The following is a 12,328-nucleotide window of genomic DNA, read 5'->3' as shown; positions in this document are numbered from 1 at the left end:
ATAATTATGTATGTGTTTAAAGAAATAAAATATTAAAAATATGAGCAAGGAACAAGAGACTATGGCCAAGTAGTTTGAAAGAGATTCTCCTCCCCGAAAAAGAAAAAAAAAAACCTTCTAGAAATGGAAAATATAATCATTTATTATTTTAATTAACACAAAACACCCACTGATAGGTTAAACAGGAGATTAAACATGGCTGAAGAGAAAATAAAACCAACAGTATTCAGAGATGTGAATAATCCTGGACCAATTTTCATCATACAGTGACCTGTGCCTGCAGGAGATAAGGGTTTCTTCAGGTTGCCATGAGGCTGCTGGACAGTCACAGAGCGCCTTAAATTGATAGTTGGCTGGTCTGAACCTGTCATTATTATTTGAGGCTTTTAAAGCCCTTAGCAAAAGTCAGCCTAACCCACAGTCCTTCTTCTTACCCTTGCCTCAGTTCGATTAAAGGACCACTGCTACGTGTAGGCCCGTGCTTTACCTTCCATGTGCATGACATCCTAATCCACCCCTAGTGAGTCACGGTAACTGTGCCACAGGCCAAAGCTCATCACCAGCTCGCTTACCACCAGCAGTAAGGTTCCTACAATGGGGTCTGAAAGGTGTGTGACATATCTTAGAATTCTTTCCCAATGTTCTGCTTTCTACAGCCTCTTCTGGTACTAACTCTCTTAATTCAGGTTCCCTCCAAAAGCAGAATCTATGACATGGGACATGGTCTTGTGGGCAAATCGTTTATTTTTGGAAGTGATCACAGGGAACAGGAATGGGGGCCCTGGAAAAGAGAAACAGGGACGGGGGACTCTTATGCCAGGTGCATTGTTGAGTTCTCACGGCTGTGGGAATACTTGAGGAGCAGTAGAGCACGAACATCAGAACTGTCCACTCATGCACAGAAGCGAGGGGAGCATGTGTCCACTGGCACCCGTTCCTCATTGCTCCAGGGCTGCCCTGCAAACTCCCTCTTGCATGTGTGCGCACGTGCCAGGTAGGCTGAGTGAGCTCCAGAAGCATTCCAAGCAGCAGCCAGGCTCTATCTGCACAACCAGCTGGTTGCTGTAGCCATGACTAGAGCAAGAAAGTGGGCCCAGAGTACACGAGTTTAGGGCATAAAAGAGGACTGACTCAGTTCTATTTTTTTTTTAATTGAAGTGTAGTTGATTTACAATGTTGTGTCAATCTCTGCTCTACAACAGAGTGACTCAGTTATACACATATATATATTCTTCTTCTTTTTTTATTCATCTCCATTATGGTTTATCCCAGGAGACTGGATATAGTTCCTTGTGCAATACAGTAGGACCTCGTTGTTTATCCATTCTATGCATAATAGTTTGCATCTACCAACCCCAAACTCCCAGTCCATCCCTCTCCCTCCCCCCTCCCCCCTGGCAATGACAATTCTGATCTCTATGTCTGTGTGACTCAGTTCTAATAGTTTGAAAATACCTCATTTGAGGCAGAGGGGCGTGTCTAGGAGCATATTATCTGCAAACAATGGTGAGAATATTGCTTATTTCCTTTTCTTATCTTATTGCTTTAGCTAGACTCTCCAAAAATAACAATACTGAACCAAAAACATAATTGCTGGCATCCCTCATTTCTTTTTTTTTTAAATTAATTAATTAATTAATTAATTTTATTTATTTATTGGCTGTGTTGGGTCTTCATTGCTGCACGCGGGCTTTCTCTAGTTGCAGTGAACAGGGGCTACTCTTCATTGTGGCGCACGGGCTTCTCATTGCAGTGGCTTCTCTTGTTGCGGAGCACGGGCTCTAGGCACGTGGGCTTCAGTAGTTGTGGCACGTGGGCTCAGTAGCTGTGGCTCGCGGGCTCTAGAGCGCAGGCTCAGTAGTTGTGGCGCACTGGCTTAGTTGATCCGTGGCATGTGGGATCTTCCCGGACCAGGGCTCAAACCTGTGTCCCCTGCATTGGCAGGTGGATTCTTAACCACTGCGCCACCAGGGAAGTCCCCCTCCTCATTTCTGAATAACAGAAATGTCTTTGTATCATACAATTAATATGATGTATGCTTTTGCTCTCTAACCAATATTCTTTATCATAAGAGGAAGTTTTCGTCTATTTATACCTTAGAGTTTTTACTGGGAACGTGAGCTGTTTTTTGTTTGGTTTGTTTTGTTTTGGTCCCTGATAAATACATAAGGTTTTTCTCCTTTAATTTTGTTAATTTGTTGATGGATTTCCTATTGGTGAATCATTCTGTTTCTCACCTCATCTCTTACACCACTCTTCTCCTTGCTACCTTCTAGACACAATGACCTGTTCCTTTGGCAGGCCAATCGGTTTTCCTGTCTCAGAACCTTCACATTTGCTGTTCCCTCCTCCTGGAATTGTTCTCTCAGATGTCTGCAGGGCTCACTCCCTCATTTTATTCAAGTCTCTTGCTCAAATGTCACTTACTTAAAGGGGTCTTCCCTTGCCCCTTTAAGGGGGCAAGAAGTAAGTGACAGGTAGAGTTGTATCCACCCCCCAAGTCATATGTTGAAGTTTTAACCTTCAGTACCTCAGAATGTGACCCTATAGGGTTGTTTCAGATGTAATCAGCTAAGACAAGGTTCTACTGGAGTAGGGTGAGCCACTAATCTAGTATAACTCATGCCCTTATAAAAGGGGAAATTTGCACACACACACACACACACACACACACACACACACACACACGGACAGCGCCGAATGAAGGGGAAGACAGAGATTGGGAGGGGTGTTTCTACAAGCCAAGGAATGCCAAAGATTGTTGGCAAATCACTAGAAATTAAGGGAGAGGCATGGAATGAATTCTTCCTCACAACACACAGAAGGAAGGAACCCTGACCACACCTTGATCTCACTCAGGCTTCTGGCCTCCAGACTGTGAGATACTAAATTTCTGTGTAAGTCACTAGTCTGTGGGGCTTTGTTAACAGCAGCCCCAGGAACTAACACATCAACCTATAAGAGGGCTAGGACTTCAACATAGGAATTTGGGGGATACAGTTCCACCTACCACAAACCCAGAACTTACTGTCCTACTGTCTTACTTCATTTGGGCTGCTGTAACAGAATACCATAGACTGGGTATTTATCTCTCACATTTCTGGAGGCTGGGAAGTCTAAAGTCAAAGCGCCAGCAGACTTGGTATCTGATGAGAGAAACTTCCTGCTTCATACGTAGCCATCTTCTTGCTGTGTCCTCATATGGTGGAAGGGGCCAGGAGCTCTGTGGGGTCTCTTTTATAAGAACACTAATCCCATCCATGAGAGCTCCACTCTCAGGACCTAATCACCTCCCAAAGGTCCCACCTCCAAAAGCCATCACCTTGGGGGTTAGGTTTCAACATATGAATTTGGGGGGAGGGTGATACACAAATGATATTATATGAAATTGATTATTTACTTGTTTATTGTTTTCCTCATTACACTGTATCTCCCACGAGGGCAGAGACAGTAGATTGCTGAACCTACTGTGTGTCAGGCAGTACCTCCCACAGAGTAGGTACTCCATAACTACAGTTCTGCTATGATGCTTGCTTTGAAGATGTGAATTTGTTCCAACACCACTGAACAGTTAGGGGACAGTTGGAGCATAATGTGAATTTTGCATTCCGTGTGATTTTGTTTACGAGAAATACTGGGTGGACGCAGAAAACTCCACCAGCTGAGCTCAGGTGTGTAGGAAGCACACACACTCACACACCTCAAATGTCTCCCAGCTACCTCCTAACCTCTGTGTTATGAGCCACCCCCGTCCACACCGGGGTTACAACGTTCCATTCACCTCACAATACCTCCTAAGCTGCAGCCCTTCCGATGCCTACTTCCACAAGCAAAGTTCAGGCCTTTTCTGATAAAGAATCATTTTTTTTGGTAGTATTTATGTATTTTTAAAAACTATTTAACTTGTACAACTGTGCTAACCTTCTGTATTAGGTTCCCATCTTTTTAAAAAATGTGTCACTGATGAAGTATTTTGAGTGTTCTGCTCCAGCCCCATTTTCCCCATAAGCCCTATATTTTTCATTGTGCAATTTTGCGTGGCACCCTGAATTTTAGGAACGCTTACGATACGTCATAGCAAAACCGACGCTATTTGTTGAGTGATTGAATAAATGCTTGCCTTTCTGAATTAAACCCCAATTTATCCTGGTATATTTTCACTATACTAATGAAATAAATTTGCTAACCGCTGTTGAGGCTGTTTGCATCTGAAAGGCTGCATAGAGTCATATAGGATAAGTTAGTGGTTAATGCAGGGCTGTGAGAGAACCCAGTAAGTGACACCTCATTATTCTTGCTCAAGGCCCAAACACTCGAAAGATAGGATAAAGAAGACTCAGTATTTTATACATTTTATATAATATATAAAATTATACCTTGTCACAGATGATGTCTGGGTCGGAGCAGATGTCTGGCTTTAGCAGACTGCACAGTGACCTTGCTAATCCTAAATCCCACGTTTGGACTCACCTGCCCAGTGGTGAGCAGCCCTGCAAACCTACAGGCCACGCCGGTGGGAGCGGCCTCTTGAAATTCATGGCGGGGAAGCACAGGTAGCAAACTTCACACCGTATTCCAGGTGCCCACTCCCCAAACTTCCGGCCTGGTCTTATTATCTAGGCCTTGTTGTGCCCGGGAGCCCGGAAACTGTCTCTGAGCCTTTGGCCCTAGGCCAGAGAGAATCACTCCGACCTCCTAGTCTCCACCCAGTTGGGAGGAACTGTGGTCTCAGTACCTCTCGGCACAGAGAAGGACAGCATTTCTGGGAAAGAAGCAGCTGCCGCTGGCCTCTGCGGGGAACAACTGTATGACCCTCCTGGGAGCAGCAAACAAAGGAGCCCTCTGATGACCGCTAGAACTATCACAAACATGCTGGGTCGTCTCTGTTACCAGGTCTACTAGTGAAGACAAACGTGGACGCAGCTATTGCAAAGCAGAAGTGGTTACTTACTCCCTTTTTTGGCAATTAAGTAGTTTAGGTGACTGGAAAAAATCTGCTGAGACTACAAATTCTGAATGAACTGTTAAAGAATCCTTCCTTGCACAGCTGCAGCGGTGGGGAAGAGGAAATGTCCCAAACAAAGAAGCTGCTGAAAATGGGGATGGGTGGGGGGTGGTATTTGCAATCTTGGTAACCAAGAGCTTTGGGTGTGATGGAGAAGAGAGACAAGATTTTGAGCCTTTATAAAGTTCCCAGTTAGAACCGAGACTCCCACACAAAGTCTGCATCCTAGAAAGGCCATATCCTCAGTGTACGAATGAACTCAAAAATTTTCAAACTATCAGCAAAAGGAGATGAGAAAGAAAATGTCCTATCCAGGGCCCTTCCTAAGACAAAAAATAAAAGATCTTCCCTAAAATTTGTAATGAGGGCTCAGTCCTGGGAAGGGGGGGACGGGGGTGGGGGGAGTTTAAATTGAACACCCTTTTGAGGTCCTGGAAACAGCAAGCTGAGAAATTAACATTAAGGAGCCCAGGTTGGTAGTTCCTTCAAGACCCCAGAAGCAATATAAGCCAACTTGTCTGGAGGGAGGCACCTTCAGTGGGGATCTCTCAGATAAAGCTCATGGTCCAAAGTTACAGAACAGATAAGGGAACAAGTCACCACAAGCAAGAGCCAGCACAAACAGTCTAATTTTCAGGCAGTAGGATTACCAGATCAAAGACATAAGATAAATATGTTTTAAAAACAAAAAATATCGATAGATTAGAGACATGAGGAAAATTGTGATACTAAATAAAAATACTGGCTTTCGCAGGATACCGGATTTACCAAGGTCAGAGGCAACAAGAACTGACCTTGGTATCTCAGCCTGTATCTGGATTTCAGCCTGTGTTCATGGGGCGCCAGCTCCCATTCAGGAGGCTGCGGGCTGCTCCTGAATTTCCCTTCCTGACAACCTGCCCTGTGGACGTTAAGCGCCAGCATCAGTCCTGGAGACTCGCCACACGTGCCCCTATTAGAGCCATCTCGCTTGAGTTCTGCTTCTCAGACAAGACCTGGACAAAGCAGCTGCCTGACCTTGAGGGGCCCTAGCTGGAATAAGGTGCAACATCTTTTCCTGATGCTCTGTCCTTCGTCACTGCCCCCGCAGTCTGGCATTTCTTGACAGAGTCAGTTAAATTTGTCATCGCTCCCATTTTACAGTATATATGTATTCAGAACATGTCAACTAGAGCCAAAATATCCAGTTTCTAACTAAGTTTGCTCTTAAATAAATATGCGTAAGAGAGGACAGATAGAAGCGCTACCTGGGTTTGCGGTGATTTGCTTAAAGGAAGCTTTACCTATTCTAAAGCACATTGTGAATTGTCTTTTGTCTGTCTCCCTGGAAGTTTCTTCACCAATTTTTCACCAAGGAGCACTGGACCTCAGCCATGGTGCCAGGTGAGCCCTTCTCTGAATGGGGAGCGTGCATGGCGAGAGGACAGGAGGGCCAGAAGGACCCCGTGTCCCCAGGACTTTCTCGGGGAGGTAGGTTTTAGGAAAGAGTTCATGTGGGAGTCCAGAAACGGGAAACTGATTCCCTTAGAGCTGCATGTACCTGCCGGTCCTTGGAAAGTTCTGGTACACCTCAGCGTGAAGACAGCTAGAGAAGACGTGTGCCAAGTGTGTGTGGAGGGGGGAGGACAGACATACGTGAGCTGAAATCCAGTTCCCCAGTCGGGGAGACTGAAGTGATTCCTAATGCTTCCTGAATTCAATCCATCCGTTAACAATAATTCAGCGCCTCCCGCGGCGCAGACGCTGTTCCAAACCCAGAGGCCAGGATGCCCACGGGAGCCTTCCGGCCATCTTGACTCGTTCCGGGACAGCCAGGCTGGAGCGGGGACGGGCCGGGAGTCGCGACCCCGCCTCCAGCTCCTCCTGCGCCCCCCTCAGGAGTCCCACAGGAGCGGCGTCTGCGGGGGTGCGGGAGAGGCCTGGGACCCCTGCCCTCCCCTCGGGCAGACACTCTTTCGCCACTCCCTCCCCCCGGGCCCAGAGCGGCGCGTCTCCTTTCTTCACCCTGCCGCCGGGGTCGCCCTCCCCGACACCCTTCCCCCGCCCCCGGTGCCCGCCAGGTGGTCCAGGGCCTGCGACGCAGTCGGAGCTCCGGGAAGACAGGACTCGGCATTTCGAGGCCCAGGGACCCCGGCCCGGGAGCGCGCTGTCGGGGGCGGAGCTGGGTCCGCGTTGGGGGCGGGGCCGCGGAGCCTCTGAGGTCCCCAGGCCCCCCAACCCCGGCCCCTTCATTTCCTGCAGGACCGAAGACTGCAGCCCGCAGTGCGCGCTTCCTCCTCGCCCCCGGAAGGGAGGTGCCCCGCCACGTCCCCGCGTGCCCCTCCTCCAGTCTCCTATGTGACCCGCGTGCCCCCGGCGCGGCTCCGATGGGAGGGCCCGGAGGGGGCACTGGTGGGGAGCCCTCGCGGGCCGTGGACGGCAGGACGACGTGGGCGCCACTTGGTGCGGTCTTGTCCCCCCGCTCCAGCCCTCGTCGAGGCGCCGGCGCCGCGTGGCAGGAGGTGGCAGGGCCGGCGGGTCCCAGCGCGCGGTCCCTGCGCCCGCCCACGGCCTCGGCTGTTCCGGCCCAGGCACCGGTGTCTCCTTCGAGGCCACCCGGGCCATGGCGAGCGCATCCTGTGGCGGGGAGGCTTCGGCTGGGTCGCGCGGCGGGGACCGACCCGGGAGGTCAGGGCCGAGAGTCAGGCCCGCGGACCAGGTGGGAGAGAGCTGGAGGCGGCCCGGGCTCCTGAGCACCGGGTGAGACCTGCGGTGAGGTCCTGTGTCACCGCTGGACCGTTCCCGGGACGGGCCCTCGATGCCCTCGGGGTAGTGGACCGGCCGGGCTGAGGCCTTGGCTCCAAGATCCTTAGACGGAGAACAGGCGCGCCCAGCAGAGTTTCCACGATTTTCTCATCTGCCCGAGGGCAGGACAGTGTCCAGGGCGCGCAAAATGACCCCTCTCCGCCCCGGCCCCCGCCCCGGGGCCCTCTCCCCGCCAGGCCCGGTTCCAAAGGGGCTGACGATGTCGCGGGTCCCTTGGCTGTGCCCCAGGCTCCGCCGCGCCCGGGCCTCGGCCAAGCTCACCAGAGTCTCCAGGTCTCTGCCCGTCTTGGTCCTGCACCGCCGGGAGGCAGTGACCCCAGGGACACAGGAGCTTGGGGTGGGGAGTGCGGGATTTCCTGGGCTGGGGTCAGAGCCCTGGGTCCCTGCAAAGAGTGGTGTAGAGAGGAAAGGGGGGTGCTGAGACACCAACCAGAACTCCTAGGAGACCCGCCTGCCCATTCTCCCCAGCGGGTGGTGGGCACGTGGTGATTAGGGAGGAGGGGAGGGAAGGGGAGGGGGAGGAGGGAAATGAACACACCGCTTCTTTCATCAACAAGAGGAACATTAAGCCCTCCTTTTGGACCCCAGGTGTCTGCCCCACCGCCTCCCATAGCCACACGCCCTCCTCCTAGTGCAGGGATCAGAAAGCAAAAGAAAGGAAGAGGGACTTCCATCTCACCTTGTGAGGAGGATCACCCATCACACAGGCCCCAGACTTGCCTGGCCCTCCCCACCTGAGTGGCAGGACCTCCCCAGCCTCTGAGCAGGACTCCCAAGGCTAGACCAGCTGTCTGGACGCTGGGGGTCGAGAACTCCTGGGACTCTCAGGGGTGGGCCAGGCTGCCCTCTGCTGGACGTAGGGCCAAGGTTGGAAAAAAGGTGGGTGGTGGGAGGGGGGATCCTGTGTATTTGGGCCCCCAAAATAATGCCCTCCCCACCCAGCTGAGTGTCCTTCTGGGGGAAAGACACAGACTGACCCTGAGCAGGGTCCCAGGGAGGGACCAGGTTGTGGTCTATAGACAAAGCCTGCTGGGAAGGGGGTAATCAGGGTTACAGGCTGATGGGGGAGGGAGGGGAGGGTGGCTGAGTGACCAGACTGAAGTGGGGGTGGTGATCTGACACATCCCATCAGCCTCCGGGCTCCCAGGGATCTTCAGTATCAGTAAAGCTGGGGGCCCCAGGCCTAAGACAGTTCCTTGGGGACAGGGGGATGATGTGAAGGCCAGGCTTGTCCTTCTACCCAAGACAGAGGAGAAGCTGGGCCAGCACAGTGGCTCTGGCCCAAGCTTCTCACAACCCTTCCCAGGGAACCTCCATGAACATCTTCACGTACTGCCCTCTCCCCTAAATGACAATAAGTTCCAAGAAATAGAAGTCATGTAGACAATATTCTATGATATCACACAATAAAACCAGAAGATAAAAACAAATCAGAAAACAAAAAGACCCTCCCACCTGGAAATTTATATTTAAAAACCCTTTGACATCTCTAGGGTCAAAAAGGAAATATAGCCCCAAACTGCAGAATTTCTTTTCTTTCTTTCTTTCTTTCTTTCTTTATTTTTTAAATTTGGCTGTGTGGGATCTTAGTTGCAGCATGCAAACTCTTAGTTGCAGCATGAGAGATCTAGTTCCCTGACCAGGGATCAAACCTGAGCCCCCTGCATTGGGAGTATGGAGTCTTAGCCACTGGACCACCAGGCAAGTCTCCAGAATTTCTTTCAAAATATATAAAAGTACTATATAGGGACTTCCCTGGTGGTGCAGTGGTTAAGAATCCACCTGCCAATGCAGGGGACACGTGTTCGAGCCCTGGTCCGGGAAGATCCCACGTGCCATGGAGCAAGTAAACCTGTGGGCCACAACTACTGAGCCTGCGCTCTAGAGCCTGCAAACCACAACTACTGAGCCAGCGCACCACAACTACTGAAGCCCACGTGCCTAGAGCCCGTGCTCTGCAACAAGAGAAGCCACCCAATAAGAAGCTCGCGCACTGCAATGAAGAGCAGCCCCCGCTCGCCGCAACTAGAGAAAAGCCCACAGGCAGCAACAAAGACCCAGTGCAGCCAAAAATTTAAAAAATAAATAAATTTACAAAAAAAAAAAATCCGCCTGCCAATGCAGGGGACATGGGTTCGAGCCCTGGTCCAGGAAGATCCCACATGCCACAGAGCAACTAAGCCTGTACGCCACAACCACTGAGCCCAAGTGCCACAACTACTGAAGCCCGTGCACCTAGAACCCATGCTCCACAGCAAGAGAAGCCACTGCAATGTAAAGCCCACACATAGCAACGAAGAGTAGCCCCCACTTGCCGCAACTAGAGAAAGCCCGTGCACAGCAACAAAGACACAACGCAGCCAAAAATAAATAAATAAATTTACTAAAAAAAAGAAAAAAGAAAACATGGTGAAAGGAAAACTATCCCTCTACTCCCAACACTTCTGACACCAAATGTGTAAGTTTTCTATACCAAGCAATTCTCCAATTTTATGCAGACACCAGCTTTGTGGTAATTTGTTACAGCAGCTGCAGGAAACTAATACGAACACATACTCTTCCTGTTCCCAGGAACACCTCCTGCCCCCTCACCCCTCAACACACACCCTGAGACCCCAAGGAAGCCCCTGCCTCCATTGCTGCCCCATCCATCAGCCTTGTTGATTCACAGGCATTCCTGTCCATTCTAGAGATTTCCATCTCTTAATTTTAGACATTGTGAATATCTTTACCCATTCTCTGATCTCTTTCTAACCTGTCTGGGGTGTCCACTGAGAAAAAGTCTGAGTTTTGATGGAATCAAATTTATCATTGTTTTTTGCCGTATGGATTATGCTTTTGGATATTTGTGTAAGAAGTCCTTCCCTGTCCAGATGTTAGAGTCTTCTGCATTTTTCTTCTAACTTCATGTTTTTATCTTTTACGTTTGGGTCTTTATTCTCTCTAGGATCCATCTTTGTAGGTGGGGTTAAGTAAGGACCGTTTTTACTTTCTGCTGACGGTGGGGCCCCAGGGGTATGTGGTGAGGGTCTCCTCTCACCCGGCCCCACCTCCAGCTCCCCACCCTCCCCTCTGGCTAGAAGAAACTTCTCTGACCTTGACCTTGCCGTGCCTTCCCATCAGATATTCTCCATTTTTACAGTGACTTGGCCATTTGGTGACGTATTCCTTCACTTTTAGAGTATGTTTACTGAGCTCCTCCAAGGATCTAAGTGGCGTTTCAGTTGGGATGACTTTGGACTTGTAGCTTATGTGGGTGATATTGTCATGATATCATCAAACCATCCAAGGGCAGGTGGCACTCCACTCCCATCACCCAGATCCCTTCAGAGGGGCGAGCCTCCCCCACATGGACGGTGAGTCAGCAGTGGGGCAGGGGCACTCTCTCTGGGTGATGACAAGCCTCTACTGGATGCTTTGGGCTCCAGCTGACTAACCCACTGGTCCTGGGATTGGTTAATTTGGGGACCAGTGGAGCCCAGGCTCCAAGTCTCTCCACCACGATTCTCTCAGCTTTGCCCTCACAGTGAAAGGATGCTGGCCAACTTCTCCATGATCCTGCAACTGCATCCAGAGGCAGGAAAGCACACGTCCCTTCTGGGCACCCTGTCAAGTAGCCCCCAGATGTCCCCACCTCCCCTTCCTTGACATCCTCCTGTCTCTTTCTCTGGCCTATGTCCTATCACATCCTGGCCGCCCATCTCGGCCTGGGAGAGGCCCCAAGGGGTCGGGGGGAGGCTGCTCAGCCTGGCCCTCCCGTCCTGCCCTCCAGTCGCCTTGTTCTCCCCGCAAGCCTGGCACGCCACGAGGTCCCGGTGCGGGCAGCAGGCCGCGGCCAGCTCTGCACCGTCTCCCCGGCTGGAGGGAGGGAGGAACCAGCAGGCTAGTCCCAGGCCTGTGGCCCTGAGCGCTCTCGTCACAGGTCAGCCTGGGGGCTGGGTGTGGGAAGAGGTGGAAATTCCTCCTGACCAGCCACTGCTGGGGGAGACCCTGGGCTAGACCACAGCGGCCCCCTGCAGGGGTTCACCAAAGACGCAGGGCCCTCCAGGATCCTGAAGGGTTTGCCAAATGTTTAGGGACAGTGAAGGAGCCCCAGGGCTCCTTGGTGGCTGCCTCAGGTTCTCACACTGCCCCCTCCTCTGGCCTAACTCCAGTCCACTCTGTTGTCTTGGGCTGACAGGGTGCCCCCCAGCCCCTGGGACCTAAGCCTGGAATGGGGCCAACCTTTGGGAGGGCCTGGGCGTGGGTTCTGCCTCTGCGACCCTCGGTCAATTGGAGGGGGGGGGGGGGGTGTTCCTCACAAAGGCCTGGCTTTGGCGCCCTCTGGTGGGAGTTGGGATGGGCTACAGGCCACTCTCAAGGCACGGGACCCTTGGAGATGAGGGGCTGGCAGTCCTGGGTTTGTACCCACACCCACACTGAGGGGTGGCTGACCCTGAAGATGTCACTCTCCCCTCTGAGCCTCGGTCTTCTCACCTGTAGAGTGGCGGCAGTTAGATCTATTCCAAAATGTTGTCG

Source organism: Balaenoptera borealis, assembly GCF_965194805.1.
Source record: "Balaenoptera borealis genome assembly, chromosome: 3".
Classification (NCBI taxonomy): Eukaryota; Metazoa; Chordata; class Mammalia; order Artiodactyla; family Balaenopteridae; genus Balaenoptera; species Balaenoptera borealis.
This window is presented reverse-complemented; position numbering follows the sequence as displayed.